Source organism: Eleutherodactylus coqui, chromosome 10, assembly GCF_035609145.1.
Source record: "Eleutherodactylus coqui strain aEleCoq1 chromosome 10, aEleCoq1.hap1, whole genome shotgun sequence".
Taxonomy (NCBI): domain Eukaryota; kingdom Metazoa; phylum Chordata; class Amphibia; order Anura; family Eleutherodactylidae; genus Eleutherodactylus; species Eleutherodactylus coqui.
In genome coordinates, this window is record NC_089846.1 from 127,188,545 (window position 1) to 127,206,035 (window position 17,491).

At 43.9% G+C, this 17,491-nt stretch overlaps 1 protein-coding gene across 5 annotated transcripts in view; it reads left to right on the forward strand.

Annotated features, from left to right (window-relative positions):
- The window catches only part of FGF13 (fibroblast growth factor 13), a 447,707-nt gene that overhangs the window by 406,619 nt on the left and 23,597 nt on the right, over positions 1-17,491 (forward strand). The gene's annotated exons all lie outside the window — the stretch shown is intronic.

The window sequence follows — 17,491 nt, forward strand, 5'->3', positions numbered from 1 at the left end:
TCTTACTCAACTCTCCCCATTGTCTGGTGCTTCATATTCATTCTAACCAGAGAGATGGAAAAATAATAAAATGACCTGATTTCACTATCAGTGCATAGAGACAAATATAAAAATAAATCTTTCACATTTTATCATTTGGAAGAACTTTCCATTCTCCATAGCTTTCAGTTACAGCATAGACTGGTGTATATTTATGGGTGAAACAGTGCCATGCATTACATGGCCAGAAGCATTCCATGCGGGGGTTATATATTATAGCATCATTTTTTTCATACAATTGTGCCCAATAGAAGTCTACAGCTGCCGTGTATACCAGCTCCGTACAGCTTGGAGGTTGTACAGTGCTGTACAGGGATGTAACTATAGGTGGTGCGGGGGGATGCGGTTGCACCCGGGCCCCGGAGCCTTAGGGGGCCCATAAGGCCTCTCTTTTCCATATAGGGAGCCCAGTACTATGAATAAAGCTTTATAGTTGGCCCTGTTACAGTTTTTGCATTGGGGTCCAGAAGCTTCAAGTTACGCCTCTGGTGCTGTAATATGTTCATGTGCACAAGCTCTAATAGTTAATGCTAGTAAAGGGCTTGGGAGCGATGTATCATCTCCAAAAAGTATCATCATACACAAGCAACATTAGTCAAGCTTGTTCGTAAACGGCATGATACTTGAAATGAAGTAAAATAATCTGTGTGATCATTGCAATGCACTAGGTCAGATGCAGAAGCGTACATTGACTCATGCAGCGTGCACTGAACATGACTACATCTTCTTGTGGGTTGTTTATTTCTGTTCGCAATGGAAAGCATCGAATCCAGAGCTGTTTTTTTTTTATTCCATTCCTGTTCAACAGAAATAAATTACTTTTATGTTATCTACAGTGCTAAAAAACACAGAGGAGAGTAAAAAATAGCAGGCCAATAAAATAAAAACACTATAAAGTTACCATTTGTTGGCTACTAGTGCTGGTGATAAGGAAAAGGTAATAGGACCATGGGGTTTAAAATAATAATAATAATCTTTATTTGTATGGCGCCAACTTATTCCGCAGCGCTTTCAGGCATGGATAAATGCAAAACAATACAACAATTACAATGTGAGGTACATTGGGTTAGACACAAATGGGTTGGGGTGGTACAGGAGGTGCAAGGGGTGGGGGGGGGGAGTAAGGCATGGGGAACACAATCAATAGGGAATTTCATGTGCAGATCATTTATTAGAAGGCAAACGGGTTGGGGCGCCATAGGGAGGGGCGAGGGACTAGGTCAGGAGATTTGGTATGCTTCCCTGAAGAGGTGCGTTTTTAAGGCACGTCTGAAATTCAGTGCATCGGGAATTGTCCGAATGCCTTGGGGTAGAGCATTCCAGAGGATGGGTGCTGCTCTGGTGAAGTCCTGTAGGCGAGCATGTGAGGTTCGTATTACAGGGGTGTTTACTCTAAGTGTGTTAGCCAATCGGGGTGAGCGGGCTGGGTGGTGTACTGACAGGAGGGAGGCAATGTATGCTGGTGCAGCACCATGCAGAGCTTTGTGAGTGAGGTAGAGGAGTTTAAATTTAGTTCTGCAGTGGATGGGCAGCCAATGCAGTGACTGGCATAATGCAGAGGCGTCTGAGTAACGACTCGATAGAAAAATTAGCCTAGCTGCCGCATTTAGTATGGATTGGAATGGAGCGAGTCTAATACGGGGGAGGCTGATGAGTAGCGAGTTGCAGTAGTCAAGCCGAGAGTGGATGAGGGCGACCACGAGTGTCTGTAGCGTGTCCGTGGTTAGGAACGGACGTATTTTAGCAATATTTCTGAGGTGCATGTGGCATGTTTTGGGCCAGAGATTGGATATGGGGAGTAAAGGAGAGGTCAGAGGTCAGTGACCCCAAGGCATCGGGCATGCCGTCTGGGGGTTATGATGGTGCCAGACACTGGAATGTTGAGGGGAGGTCGATTGGAAGGTGGAAACGCAAGGAGGTCCGTTTTAGAGAGGTTTAGTTTGAGAAAAAGGGAGTACATAGTGTTAGAGACAGCGGACAGACAGTCGGTGATATTTTGGAGGAATGGTCCAGAGATCTCACGAGAGGAGGTGTATAGTTGGGTGTCATCAGCGTAGAGATGGTATTGGAGGCCGAGTTTGTGGATGGTTTGTCCAATTGGGGCAGTATAGATAGAGGAGAGAAGGGGACCAAGGACCGAGCCCTGGGGTACCCCAACAGCGAGAGGAAGTGGAGAGGAGATAAAACCAGCAAAGGAGACACTGAAAGAGCGGTCAGAGAGGTAGGAAGAGAACTATAATTCATACCATCAACTGGATGGACTTTAACTTCAGAGACCACTGAAAAACTATGAAATATTCATATCTATCTGTCTTACATGCACTTATATACAGTAAAGGTATTTAAAGGAGTTCCTTTAAAGAAATCCTATCAGCACTTCCAAGAATGTCAACCCACCTACAGCTACAGATCACTGAGGTAGAACTGGTTCAAAATCTCATCCAGTTATAGTTCTTACTAACCTCATACCTCGAGAAATTGTAAAATTTTATGTGCTGTATGCAAGTCTCAGCTGACCGGTTTGGTGGAACCTTTCTGATGCCTATGGTTCCTTCCATAACCCCTGCTCTCTCGGACTGTGCAATGTGGGTGATGCCTCCTACATCAATGCTGCTGCTGATCAAAAATTAGTCCATGCACGAATGTCTGAACCACATCTGCCCAAAAAAGGGCTTCTTATCTGCCATGTGTCAGTTTGTGATCTCCCGGCTCATGCTCAAGATTTCGATCACCCTGTAGATGATGATGACCAGTAGGAGACATCATCCACGTCACACAGTCAGTAGGACTAGAGGTTATGGAAGGAGCTTCGAACAGCAGAGATGGTTCGCTCACCCACCAGATCAGTTGGCTGAGATTTGCTTGCGGCATAGGAAATTTTAAAAGGCAATTTCTCAAGGTATGTAGTCCGTAGGAACTGTAACTGGGTGAAATTTAGAACCAGTTCTACCTTACTAATCTGGAGCTGTAGATGTTTTGAAATGCTTAGAAGTGCTGACTAGAGATGAGCGAACACGTTCGGCCCCGCCCCTTTTTCGCCCGAACACCGAACTTTGCGAACACTTCAGTGTTCGGGCGAAAAAGTTCGGGGGCCGCCGTGGCAGCGCGGGGGGGTGCGGCGGGGAGTGGGGGGGAGAGGGAGAGAGAGAGGGCTCCCCCCTGTTCCCCGCTACTGCCGCCCGCGCCGCCGCGCATCTCCCCGCCCCCCGGCGGCACCCGGACACTTACGCGCGAACACTGCAGTGTTCGGCAAAGCCGGTGTCCGGGTGCGGATGTGTCCGTAACGGACACGTTCGCTCATCACTAGTGCTGACATATTCTCTTTAAATTACAATTTTACCCATAAATTTAAAAATCAAAGTTTAATTGATGCTGCGCTCAATATATAGCAACCTACTCATCATACTCAAGGTTGAGTTGTCACTAAAAGGCTTCTTTTGCCGTCCTTCTTCTAGAAGAATGAGCAAGCACAGTTCCTCCTTACGACTCAATTGTTAGATTAACCCTACAGAACCAGGAATTGGCCATTGCGCCATTCTAACTGCAAAGGTTGTAGACTCGTAGTATCTTCTGGATACCCCGTGTGCACAGGAGAGTGCAAAGTGTAACTGGAAATTGTACTTTTGCATAGCTAAGCGGGGAGTCAGATGGTGGGCTTTGTTGGATCACTTATTTAGATTTTGGGATCATTCATTTTGCCTTTGAGATGCCAAAAATGTAACAGAGCTGCAAGGGTGCAAAATTGGAAGCAAAAAGGAGTAAGGAGTTGGGTGAAGGTACCTTTAGTGTGCATGGTTAGGTTTCCTAAAAACCATGTATATTGATAAAATTGCTTTAACTGTGGCTGCACCTGCCTATGATGTAGTATATAACAAAATGGCTTCATAGGTCTAATGTGTGATAGGAAGGTATTGGTTAGAGTCATTTTTTTATTAGGAGAAGATTTTATTTATGATCACCTACCTCATTCCATGTCAGTTCCACAAGAAAAATAATTTAGCACAACTTACTGGCATAATTGTGAAGACATTGGCCTTCAAGGGTAGGAGTGGGTTGGCTGAATGTGGTCAACCACACTATGTGGTTTCACCCTGAGGGTTCATTGTTATATAGCTCATCTTTTAAGAAGTTGTGATGGGTTCGGGACACTAAGACCCCCACAATCACTAAAATGGAGGTGGTGCAATGATATGCTAAGAATTGCTCCCCTTTTCTCTTTGCTACATTTGTGCAGGGCACAAGAACGATGACCCTCACGGACGTCAGCAACATGTCAAACCTTGATTCAATCAATGTCCGCAATGGACCCAAACACATGGGAAACACCAATATAGAAGTGGGAATTCTCTCTTTAACCAACTTAGGTCCCATATAACATTATGGTCATTGTCTCTATAGGGACGGCCCCACGTTTTGAACCTAAGGGACCTAGACTATCACTAGCTGTGGGATAGGAAAGGACATATAGTAGATTACAATTCTATCTATATATATAAAATAGAGTTAGGCAAAGTTGAAAAAGTATCACCCCTGGTACTTAGCTGCAGACGACCGCTGACACACCAGACACCTCTGGCAGGAAAATAACCAGCACCCATGTGGAGGCGGGCCCAGAATAAATACACTTCCATTATAGCTGATTGGTCAGCCAGGGGAAACACTTACCTGTAACCTAATCAGTCCATATATCACATGAGATATTGTAGCAGGAAAGGGGGGAAGGCAATTAAACACCAAGGGATTCCCGACAGATACTGTAAATCCTAAGGGAACTTCTCCAATGACAGGAAAGAGGCACTCATCAAGACAAGCACCAAATGACAGGGGGCATTCGCCAAAGGTGCGGTCTCATGGACTGGAGGGGACATTGTGGCACTACCCTGGCTCTTGTTTCTGATTGCAGCTGCTGTGCCGCAACAGTTCGGCTATCCTTAACCATAGATTATATTGGGGGTTCGAATATTCAGACCTCCGCCGATCAATACTTCATCTGTTCTTATAACATACCAGAAGTTTAAGACAAAGACAGTGACCCTTTATGCAGCTCTCCATACAGGGGGCTTTGCATACAGTAGCCTGCATATCTCTATCCTGGACCCAGGGACTTGAGATGGATAAGAAAATTAAATGCACTTAAGTCTAAATTTTCATGCTTTACTACATTTATGCTTTAAAATGGGTCCCATATTTTTAATGGAGCATTTTTGGGGTTTGAAGTATAACAATTCTGTCTTGATGGATCTCTTGGCTGCCTTGTCCTATTACTATTGTATGATTATGTGCTAAGTGATAAAATGATACATTTTTAAATAAGTTGTACATCAATATTAGATATTGTTTAGTTGTTTAGCATTGGGCTTTGTTACATATTCCTCATCATGTTACTTATGTCTATTGTCCAGGTTAAGTCTACTGTGTATTCAGAACAAAACCCTAATGATACATTGCTAGAGAAAGAACTGTCAGTTATCCAGGGTGATAGTGAGATAAATAATTCACAGCGTTATGTAAGGATATGTGAGTCAGGAAAACAAACAATGCTTTGCTATGTTGAAGTAAATATGTAATACAATCCACAATGATACTGTGCCCAAAAATAAGGGCCACACAGTGCCATAATGACATGGCCAAGCCATGCTTGTGCAAGTCTATGTACTCCTATACATTGTTCTTGTGCCCTGCACAAATGTATCACATACACGGATATTAACATCTTGGATACATATTCAGCCATTGCAGAAGAGAGGGGTGTAGCCATCCTTTGTGTTTATAGCAATAATGCACAATCCTCTTTATGATTGGTCAACGAAGTCGATGCAAAGGACAGCCCTCTCAATAAACTGGGAAATGCAGTTGTGAACAACCCAAAAAGTAACACATCACACAAGTAGCGTATACCTCGAATCTTGTTCACATTTCGATATAAATCTTTATTACCGTAAAAGGAAGTGACAAGACAAAGTTAAAAACAATTTAAAAAGTTTACTAATTTGGACCAGGAGTCAATTTCAAGTGCCGGTCAGCTACGAATACACCCCAATTCAGGGTCAAAAAATACAAAGCAGGGATAGAGTTGACCTTCTTGCTAATCTTGAAGAACTAGTCAGCTGGTCAAATGGTACCCACGACAACTACCAAAAAACCTGGAGTCCGTGGCGCTCGTTGAGGAACAAATTTTAAGCTACCCAGCTAGAGGAACCCCTGCCTGTTGGGCGTGCTGAGATGAAGTGGGTCTTAGGAGATACTTCCTCCTCTGACTCTCTACATTAGACGAGTCAGCCCCACGCATCTTAGGCTATGGGCAGACACCTTAACAATTACTGTAGCCTACGTCCCACCCCTCCCAGCCCCGCCTAATCCCCTTCTACCCCCACCCCTACCCTATACAACTCCCCCCCCCCCTCCCTGCCTGTCTGGTCTGTCCTGTCTGTCTGTATTCTTGTTGTTGTTCATCTTTATTGCTCTTCGGGGTAGCCCTGGCTGGGCTATCGGCCCAGGAGCTGTGGACCGTGACCCTCCCCGAGATGAGCATTCTAGTTTGCAATGTTTTACACTATTTGTAATACGCTTGATATCCTGCTTGAATATTGTGACTTTATTTGTAGGTCTTGATTTAAATATAAAAATCTCAATAAATACTGATTTAAAAAAAAAATAAAATAATACAAAGCAGAGCCAGAAGATGTAAAACAAATTAAAATACAAGAAAAAAACAAAAACATACCATTCAAATATACACTAAATAATTCTTGACTAATATTAAATACAATTCTGTGCAAAGAGATAAGTTTTTGAAGCCTGGTGTATAATCTGAACAAAAACCCAACCCAAAGTGCAAGCATAAAAGAAGAAATCCCCCCAAAACGGTAATCAAGGCTAATGATGTGGGATCAAAAGTATAAAGAGAATTTGAGGTGAATACTATGCAAGGTTCTACAAAAATATATGATACAAGCTATAATAGGAAGATCTGCAGTGGGGACATACTTTTTGTCTTTTCCTCCCCATGTGTGAATTGGTTGTTGTATCCATCTTCGTACTGCGACCCCCCAGAGGTGCGCCTTGTACCAACATGACTGATATCTGAGAGGTGACGTTTTGTCCTAGTTTTTAAAGAACAAGATGTGCAGCCATCATCCTGAATGTCGCAGGCTGTACATGTTATCAGATAAATAACATTTGTTGTGTTGCAATTTATGAAGTCGTGTATCCTGTATCGCTTCTGAGTAATACCCCGTTTCCCTGAAAATTAGACCTACCCCGAAAATAAGACCTAGCATGATTTTTTTAAGTTTTTTGAGGCTGCAGAATGATTTTTTTCAGGCTTTTTGAGAATGCTTCAAATCTAAGCCCTGTTCCCAAATTAAGCCCTAGTTACAGTTAATGAAAAAGGCAATTAAAATAGTGTCCAGCTATACATGTAAAAAAGTGAAATCTTTTGGAGCACAAAATAATATAAGACACTGTCTTATTTTCGGGGAAACAGGGTAGCTGACCTGAAAGCTTCCATTAGCAAATTAGCATACTTCGCAAATCCTATGCCCTCATCCGAAAAACACATTAGTGGACAGCTATGTTTTTTGTATACTTGTTTTACAGATATGGGCTGGGGGATAAAGTACCCCCTATTCTTGATGATATTAGTAACTTTGTTATATACAGTTGAAAAACTAATATCGCCTGTGGCTTTATTATCCTTATTAATATTAGATATCCTCTCGCTTTTAATGATTACTTCCTGTTGATTTTACAGACAATATTGGTGGTCTATGAAGGGACCACCTGGGATAAGCACTTTTTGTTAATTTTCCTCGGATTTTATTTGCATCGTGATTGAGCACTTCTACTGCAGTACGGTTATGGTTCATTCTAATTAACTTTCCAACTGGAATGTTTCTTATCACAGCTGGAGAACGACAGGAACCAGACATTAAAATAGAATTGATGGCTGCTGGTTTTAAATATGGAGCTACATGGATCCCTTTTTCACTATTATACCTTTTAAAGTGATAGCTACTGTAAGTCTTCTCCATAACTCTTCTGATAAACCTAGTTAAAGGAGTTGTCCGGCCACACAGGGTAAAAATTTTTATAATGCTGCTGCTTTCCTTTCAGTAAGGATAGTAACAGACAGCATACAGGGGCTCAAACCGGCCGGCAGATCAGCTGCAATGTCAGTTTCTTACCTTAGACTCTGATGTTCATTGCAGCTTTCAAAGATGGCGCCTCTGTGTGCGCGCTCCCGATGGTAGTAAGAGACATGAACAGGCAAAATTTCATGGCCTCCCTCAGCTCACCTCCTAGCCCCGCCCACGACACGCCCACCTCTATTGAACTGCTCTACAGTCTCTCCCCGCCCAGGCCCCGCCCCCTGCTGCATACTATACTCAGAGGGGGTGTGGCCAGGGGAGACTGAGTTATACACTCATGTCAGGAGGGGGGAAGGGAGGGGAGCGAGCGGCAGTGATGTGTGTCTGCAATGTCAGGATGGATGGATGGATGTGTGCAAGTGGCTGTCAGAAGTCCCGGGGGGGGGGGGGGGGGGGGGGGGGGATGGATGTGTGCAAGTGACAGCCACTTGCACACATCCATCCATCCTTCCCCCCCCCCCCCCCCGGACCTCTGACAGCCACTTGCACACATCCATCCATCCATCCTGACATTGCACAGACACACATCACTGCCGCTGCCCCCCCTCCCCCCACCCCCCCGGACCTCTGACAGCCACTTGCACACATCCATCCATCCATCCTGACATTGCACAGACACACATCACTGCCGCTGCCCCCCCTCCCCCCACCCCCCCGGACCTCTGACAGCCACTTGCACACATCCATCCATCCATCCTGACATTGCACAGACACACATCACTGCCGCTGCCCCCCCTCCCCCCCCCCCGGACCTCTGACAGCCACTTGCACACACACATCCATCCATCCATCCATCCATCCTCCCCCCTCCCTCCCTCCTCCTCCCCCCCCCCCCATGAGAGCCCGCCCCTCCTCTCATTCTTACCTAGGAGTTGAAGAGCCAGCAGCCACGCCTCCTCAGGCAGAACTGAGCTTCCCAGGCTGAACTTCTGCACATGCGCAGAGCTGTGCTGGAGAGGCGCGTCCCCGGTCGTCCCGACAAGAAGAGGAGAAGAGACTTGTCGGAACCAGGAACCATGGCAACCGAGGAGCAACACAGGGGGGGGGCAGCCAAGAGGTAAGTGAATAACTTCTGTTTGCCTAATTTACAATGCACAATGTATATTACAAAGTGCATTGTAATGGGCAAACAGAAGTAATGAGACCTGATGTTTATGGCCGGACAACCCCTTTAAGGTACCTTTTCAAGGTGCGATTATCGCCCGTTTAATCCCCGGAAACAGCGAATTTGTCCAATAGTCATCCTGTGTTCACGAAGCCACTGACAGGGCACTGAGCAAGAAATCGCTCACTTGTTAGAGTTACTTGATTTTCAGCCCACCTAAAAACCAAGTGACTAGCTATCAGCCCGTGTAAACAGGCAGTTGTTCGTTTATAAGCAACTGCCTGTTTGCAGCGAATGAAGGCAGGCAGCTGGAAGAGATCCCTGTCCCGCTTTACCTCCATTCTCTGGATGGCTATCACTCCTGTTGGTCTTGTGTAAAGGTACCTTTTACCTATTCTCCAAGGAAAGGGATCTAAGCACATCCTTCTCAAAGTAGATTAGCTCCTTCATCTTCAGGCACTCTCACAGTTTCTCCAGATGGGTTAAAATTAGAGATGAGCGAGCACGCTCGTTTAAGACTGATGCTTGAGTGAGCATCGGTCTTCTCGAGTGACTGAATACTCATCCAAGCAAATGCGGGGGGGGGGGGCAGCAGGGGAGGGGAGAGCGGGGGGGGGGGGGGGAGAGTGAGAGAGATCTCTTTCTCACCCCCCCACTTCCCCCCGGCGCCCCCTGCATTTGCTCAGACGAGTATTCAGTTACTTGAGAAGACCGATGCTCACTCGAGCATCAGCCTTAACCGAGCGTGCTCGCTCATCTCTAGTTAAAATCCAAGAAAACTCCCTCAAAACACTAACCAGACAGTATTGTACACCATTAAAAAAATAATCTCCTCCAGGTGCTGGCAATGTGGCTTCTGCCCAAGCACAATGTCTCACATTTGGTTATAGTGTCCATTTGGATAAAGTGCCCTAGAATTCAAGGCTTCTGGAAAGAAGTCTCTGAACTCATTAAAGAAATCACTTGTAAAAGGATTCCACTTATAGCCCCACTGATTCTATTTTGGGCCCCCTCAAACTCCTTTCATCCCTAACGTGACAACTTAGTCACCCAGAAGATCTTGGCAGCAAAGTTGTTAAAACTGGCATGCTGGGGAAATTGTGAGCCCCCTTTCCCACACAACTCTGTATTGGCAAGCTAGATTCCATATGCAGGATGGATGAGCTGGCAGCCTGGGAAAATAGACTACATATTAAACTTAAGCAAATTTAGGCCCCCGACTAATTTATCAACTTTCCAGGAGCTCAAACTTTACACAACACGCAAAACCTCTGCCATAGTGGTTTATAGATCTTACACCCATTACAGTGGGTCACTCCCTGTTTGGTATGATTGGTGATTCACTAAACCTATATCTACAGCACAATTCCTTTATACTTGAATATTCTGCCCTTAAAGGGAACTGTGCATATAGTTTTATTAGAGTTATTTTATAATTAGCATGTTGCCTTTTTGTTGGCCAAGCCAATCCCACGCTGTAAATTAGTTTTCCACATTTGTGACCTGTGCCTTCCATGACATTTCCCTAAACTGTACTCAATGCCTATTACTCCATCATACAGTGTAACTATTCTTTTCTTTGTGATAAATAAAGATTTGCAAAAAAAAAAAAAAAAAAGCATGATATCTAAGTAGTTGATCTCCACATCGTTACAATAATACCAAGACTTGAAATTAAATTATTTGTTATTAACATACTGTATATACTCCAGTATAAGCCTAGTTTTTCAGCACGAAAGTGTCAGGGAAGGCTTTAAAAAAAACAAAACCCCATACTCACCTCTCAGCCGGCTTCTGTGTCTCTGACGACTGTGTGGCAGGCTGCTTGAATTCTCTCCGCTGTCATCCCCCGCCGTCCTCTTTGCTCGGCTCTTTCATCCCCTGCTGTCAGCGCTGTGTAAGTAAGAGCTGTGATTGGATCGAGAGTCAGCCAATCACAGCCGGTGCTCGATCATTCACAGCCAATCAGGCTGCTTTAGAATTCTCCCTGCTGTCATCTCCCTGCTCGGCTTTCAAATCCCCTGCCATCAGTGTTGTGTAAGTAAGCCCTGTGATTGGATCGAGCGCCAGCTGTGATTGGCTGGCGCTCAATCCAATCACAGTGCTAACTTACACAGCACTGACAGAGCCAAGCAGAGAGGACGGCAGGGGATGACAGCGGGAAGAATTGAAGCAGCTTGTCGCACAGACACAGACACCGGCTGGGAGGTGAGTATGGAGGGTTTTTTTTACCTAGTATATACTCCAGTATAGCTCGGCTTATACTCGAGTCAATAAGTTTTCCCAATTTTTTGTGGTGAAACTTTTTGTCTCGGCTTATACTCGGGTCGGCTAATACTCGAGTATATACGGTAATTCCCAAGATACTAAGCCTGATCCTTTGTGCCATCCCATACGAAGAGGAGGTCTATACAACAACCATATCATCTTAGATGAAGATCCTGGCACGTTGCCATAAACATATTTGCCAATGCGGGTGAGAATCTCGCCCCTATCAGCATTCCCTGCCTTTGTAGAAATAATTCTGCATCAAAAGAAAAAAAATTGTGTGTCTATAAAAAATTGAGCCGACATTACCAAAAGTTCATTGATCTCAGGGGTATAATTCCAGTAAAGATCCAGGTGAGCTCTAACTTGTGAGGAATAAATGAATATAAAGTGATCACAGAATAACCACGTGGAATTACCCTCCCATACACCCCTCATGACTTTCATTGCAAAACCGATGGGTAAACATGAAATAGCTTATAATGGGATTGTACCAGTAACTCCATTACCAGGTACCATCACAAAACTGGAGATCCGCTGTTGACACTAAAACTTCTGTTTGGTTTGCTCACTAAGTGATTTGATTTAATATGTGCTCACAGATTAAATTTCTGATTAGTTCGGTCATTCTTACAGCACAAGCACAAACTCAATGTCAACAGCAGATTAATAGATTCCACATGCGCTGCCAAATCCTCATTATTTTACAACAAAAAGAAGAACCAACAATTATTTGTGAGCCGAACTAATGCATTCCTCAGCTGGCTGTACAATATGACAAAGCACAAGGAACTAATTAACTAGCTGGGAATGTGGACTTAATAGTATAATTGGACAAGATGCCGCATTTTGCTAATTCAGTTAATGGAATTCATACAACTCTAAGTGCAACTGTTCCGGCTTGGGATAGAAGTTCTAGAAAGACAGGAGATACAAATGTTAGTCAATATCCAGCAAAGCATGTAAAACATTACTTTGTAATATAAGACTTTGATTGCTTTGTCTTTTTTTTCTTCTTTTTCTTATGTATGAAAGGAAGAATGTTAATCTGAATTTCTTTTCATTTACCTCCCGGATTTTTCCCATTTGATGTGAATGTGTGAGTAGCTTTCAGGCTCGATACCTTATTACTGGAGTTTGAATGACAACAGATGTCACAGTTAAAGGAAATTGTCTTTTACTTGGCAGAGGTGTGGATAGAGTAATCTGACACAACAGAGAGCTGTTGGATGAATGGCTTTGCCTGTAAGGCTTTGTCTCTGTGCAGAGGTCCTGGATATGTTTAAAATCCTAAAAACTGAACCCCTGCATGGAGACCTGACGGAACCTATCTGAAGCACTGTAGATAACTGCTAACAAGGTAAAGTCCCCTGGTGCAAGCACCGAGTCATGTCTGACTCCTAGGGTGATGGCAAAGTGTGGCATTTTCTTGGCAGACTGTTTTGCCATTGCTTTCCCTAGTCATCTTTTACCCCCCAGCAATCTGGGTACTCGTTTTACTGACCTCGGAAGAATAGAGGGCTACCTAAACCATGTGGGGATTGAACCCGTAACCTTCAGTTTGCGAGCAAGAGCTTAGGACTGCATTTCTGTTGCCCTAACACTCTGGGCCACATGAGGCTCAAGCATTTGTGTTATTTTGTGCCGGAAAGAAAAGTATGGTAGGCTGCACTTTTCTTTCTGGCATAGAATAGGCCTTCATACGTTCTGAAGTTGACAGACAAGCATTGATCTTGGTGATCGGCGCTTGTTACACATCGCTCACATCGTGTTGTATAAAAAGACCCTTAGAAACATTGAGATACTTCGGTCTAGAATTTAATGTATGAGACCTGACAATGGTGCATTCTGCCATATAGAAGGACTTAAAGAGTGGAGTGAGATGTCATATAGGTGGACAGGACAATGGGTAGTCTAGTGTAGATGTAGCAAAAACCCCTCGAACGGCAGAAATCCTCGGAATGACTGCTAGTTAGAGATGAGCGAGTATACTCGGTAAGGCTAATTACTTGAGTGAGTAGTGCCTTAGCCGAGTATCTCCCCGCTCGTCTCTAAAGATTCGGGGGCCGGCGCGGGTGACAGGTTAGTTGCGGCGGGGAGCGGGGGGGAGAGAGGGAGAGAGAGATCTCCCCTCCGTTCCTCCCCGCTCTCCCCCGCCGCTCCCCGCCCCCCGCCGGCCCCCGAATCTTTAGAGACGAGCAGGGAGATACTCTGCTAAGGCACTACTCGCTCGAGTAATGTGCCTTACCGAGTATACTCGCTCATCTCTACTGCTAATGCTTAAATCGAGCCACCTGCTTCTTTTCTCAGTGTTGGTCGCAGTTAAACTCCCTCCCCTTCCCTTTTTTTCCAGCTCCCATCAGAGTCTATGGGAGCTTCCAATGTATCTCGGCGAAGGATAGGCAAGACCTACCTTTGGATGCAGTGTATAAAATTGGTGCCTGAAAACGGACGCCGATGCTCTATTTTGACTGCGCAATTTTTTTTTACATGGCTAAAAATGAATTAATACATTGGAATTCAATGCGTCAGATTGGAGCAAAGAGAAATTACTATTAAGATACATTGATGATGTTTTCATGAGCCGATATTTTTCCTCTGCCTTCTATCTAACAATTATTAAACCCAGAAGTGAACATATTTTACAATATCGATGGAATGATAAGATTGATACAGTCTAATGCGTCATGGGTAAAGCACTATGTCATTTGAAAACCTGTATTCAAACATCGTATAAGGAAATTCAGGTTTTATAGAGGCGAACCTCCCATCCAGGATCCTCATTTATTGGCGAGAATAGAGAAAATCTACAAAAAGTGCGAGTCACTCTGGAGGACTTGGCACGTCCGTTCAGTACTTGGACGGCACGTTGATTTTAATGAGAATTGAGAAATGCTTATTGTTGTAGCATGCCAGGGAAATTGAGTATGTGCTGCTGGTTTCTCCATGGATTACAGCTGATCGCTGTTGGTCCCAGCAGCAATACATTGCACTATCACCTTAAAGGGGTTGTCTGACTTGATTTTTTAAATATATTTTGGGCTCCTGGAGCCCAAAACTATATGAAGCCAATATACTCACTGGAGCGCCGCTTTGGTGCATCGGCACCACAGCATCTGACAGGTGGCATCACTGGGTCCTCTGGCCTGGTGACATTCTGCAAACCGGACGTGACTGATGATGCCTGCTGTCAGGGCCTCCTATTGGCTGCTGTGGTTACGTGGGTAAATAATCACGTTACCTCTGCAGCTGAAGTAAACATAGGATTGGGGCTGGTAATGAGGGAAGCTGTCTGGAAGCAGGGAGGTATTATTAACCATTTCCAATCCACTGTCTGACATCTTAAGGCATTATGATTTAAGGCTGTACAGCTCCGATGTTGAAAGACGTCCGTCAGGGTTCTCTTACTGTATATTGCCAGCGTCTCTGCTGTCAGAGCCTATCCAACGTGTCACCTCATGCAGTACTGGCTTTAGCCATTGTACAATGGCAGTAAAAGAGTAAGCCCCCTAGGAAAACCAGGATACAAATTGGATTGGAAAGGGTTAATATTTTTAGATATATAAGTTGTGACCCCCCCAGCTGCCACCAATGTGTGCATTAATCAGAAAACCCCTTTAATGTCAAAGTCCCCTTCTAATAAAAAGGGACTTCCAAAATGGAAAACCCTTTAATCAGTCTACATATTTCTTTATACCTGAAGTGTGGCATCCAAGGCTTCTCATAATTATCCTGATACATACTGTATTAGGCAGATACCATGAAAGATAAGAGTAGGAGTGCTTTCACACCTGCGTTGGGGATTCCACTTTTCTCAGGAGGAAGAAAGTGGAATCCCCACGGCCGAACGGGTCAGTCTGTTGACTATAATGGAATCCGCTCGCTTTTTGCGCCACTCCCGGTTTTGGGTTGGAAGAAAGAAAGTTGCTTATACAGTATTCATAGCCGTATCTGCGATGGAATCTCTGACTGGAGGTTCCGACGCAGATCTGAAACCAGCCTAAGATACAGATAGTGTGTAGGTCAGTGCTGGTATAGGACAGATTCAAATCATACAATATATTGAAAACCTGATTAGATATTACTCTATGGGAGTTCATTATTCAGTTTAATTTAAGTCCCATTTACACTGACAGATGATCGCTCAGAAGTCGCTCAAACGATAGTGACAGTTTTGAGCGATCATCTTTGCATACTTTATAGTAGCTACTATAGAATATGCAAGCGGAGCGGAACACAGCTGCAGCCCCTAACAGAAGAATGCAGCTGCTTTGCATAAACAAACAGCTGTATTCTTCTCCACTCTGTCTTCCAGTGTTCCCGCTGTGAATTCACAGCAGGACACAGGCACAGAGAATCTTATCAGCGCGGCTGGCTGATAACAGCCTGCTCCACTGATACCAGCTGATTGCTTAATTCTAGCAAGCTAGAATTCAGCGATCAACGACTCGTGCACAAAAACTGCACGATGTCCCTGCATTTAGCCAGAACGAGAATGGCTCAAAAGACGGCTTTGAGTGATTTTTGAGCAATCCTCATTGTGTCTAAAAGGACCTTAACCCTTTTTAATACAGATTACAAAAAGAGTTCCATGTTCATAAGGGTAAAGTCTTACCATTGCCATCCCATCTGACAATATACAATCCCTTGGAGATAAATTCTCAGTGTCCTTTTTTCCATCCAGTCTGTACTGTGTTGAGTATCCCAGCTTAATTAATTGCATTGCTACGATCAGTGTGATCCAAGCAATGCAGAGGCTGAGAAAGCACAACACATAGTCTGTGTGATACATTTACATTCATTTGGACTAATGTGTCATTTGCACCTCTCAGCTGTTGTTTTCATTTCCCGGCATTTTTTTAATGCTGCTAGAATTCCCATTTTTTCTGCTATTTTCCTGCCTTCTGCCATAATGCATCTATTATAATTACATTTTTTTCTTACTTTCCCAGAGTTGCCAAAGTCACCGTCATTCTCTCTCCTAGGATCGTAATCAGTGTTGATTTAAACGGCCTCATGCATCAGAGTTTGGCTCCGTTCCTCGTTTAAATGCAAGTTGCGTTTAATAGGACCGTTCTGCATTTTCTACTCATTAATAGGAGGGAAATCCACTTGCATGTTTTATCCATATTAATTATTTTGAAAAGAAGCCTTTGAAGTACCAGGAAGAAAAGGAAAGCCTCATCATTAATGTATTGGATGTCTCATGGGGATGCCTAAACATGTAGAGGAGATTCTGCACGACATTGCTCTATACAGTATGGTGATGTTTTATATGTCCTTATAGGCTAAATACACTTTTAATTTCCATGAGAGGAGCAACGAAACAAATCCATAGAGCACAACTAAGCGAATTCATACGACCTCACATGGGAATCTTGGGTCCAAGGGCTCAAAGCTTGTAGAATTGAGTTGAACAGCATGGATTTCAACTATAGGATCCAATCTTCTTGTGTGATCCCATAACCCCAAACGGACCTGTTGTACAGATGCTGCAAATTTTACCTTGATTGTGATGGGACAACGCAGAAAGCAATCTTATCTTAACCGATTAAAAAGCTATTGTCTTACTTTAACACAACAAAACCCATTAGAACACAATACAAACTGTAAATTCGACCCCATAGCATGGCACACCATGACATCACGAGAGTCAAGTGAAAGAAAAATACATTTATAGCACATCCCTGTTGAATAAGTGATTCATTTAGAACTTTTTGACGGTTTTACATAATGGGACCAGAAAAGAGTAGCCTATAGTGTTCCATAAATGGGTGCACAAGAAAAATGGGGGTCGTCTGTATGTAGGCTGTCAAACTGTGATGAGTAAGTAAAGAACTATTATGCCCGACACGGACATGATATTAGTGTCCTAAAAGGACAAATATATACTCACAGCATAAACATGGATAACACAAAAATTTATGAA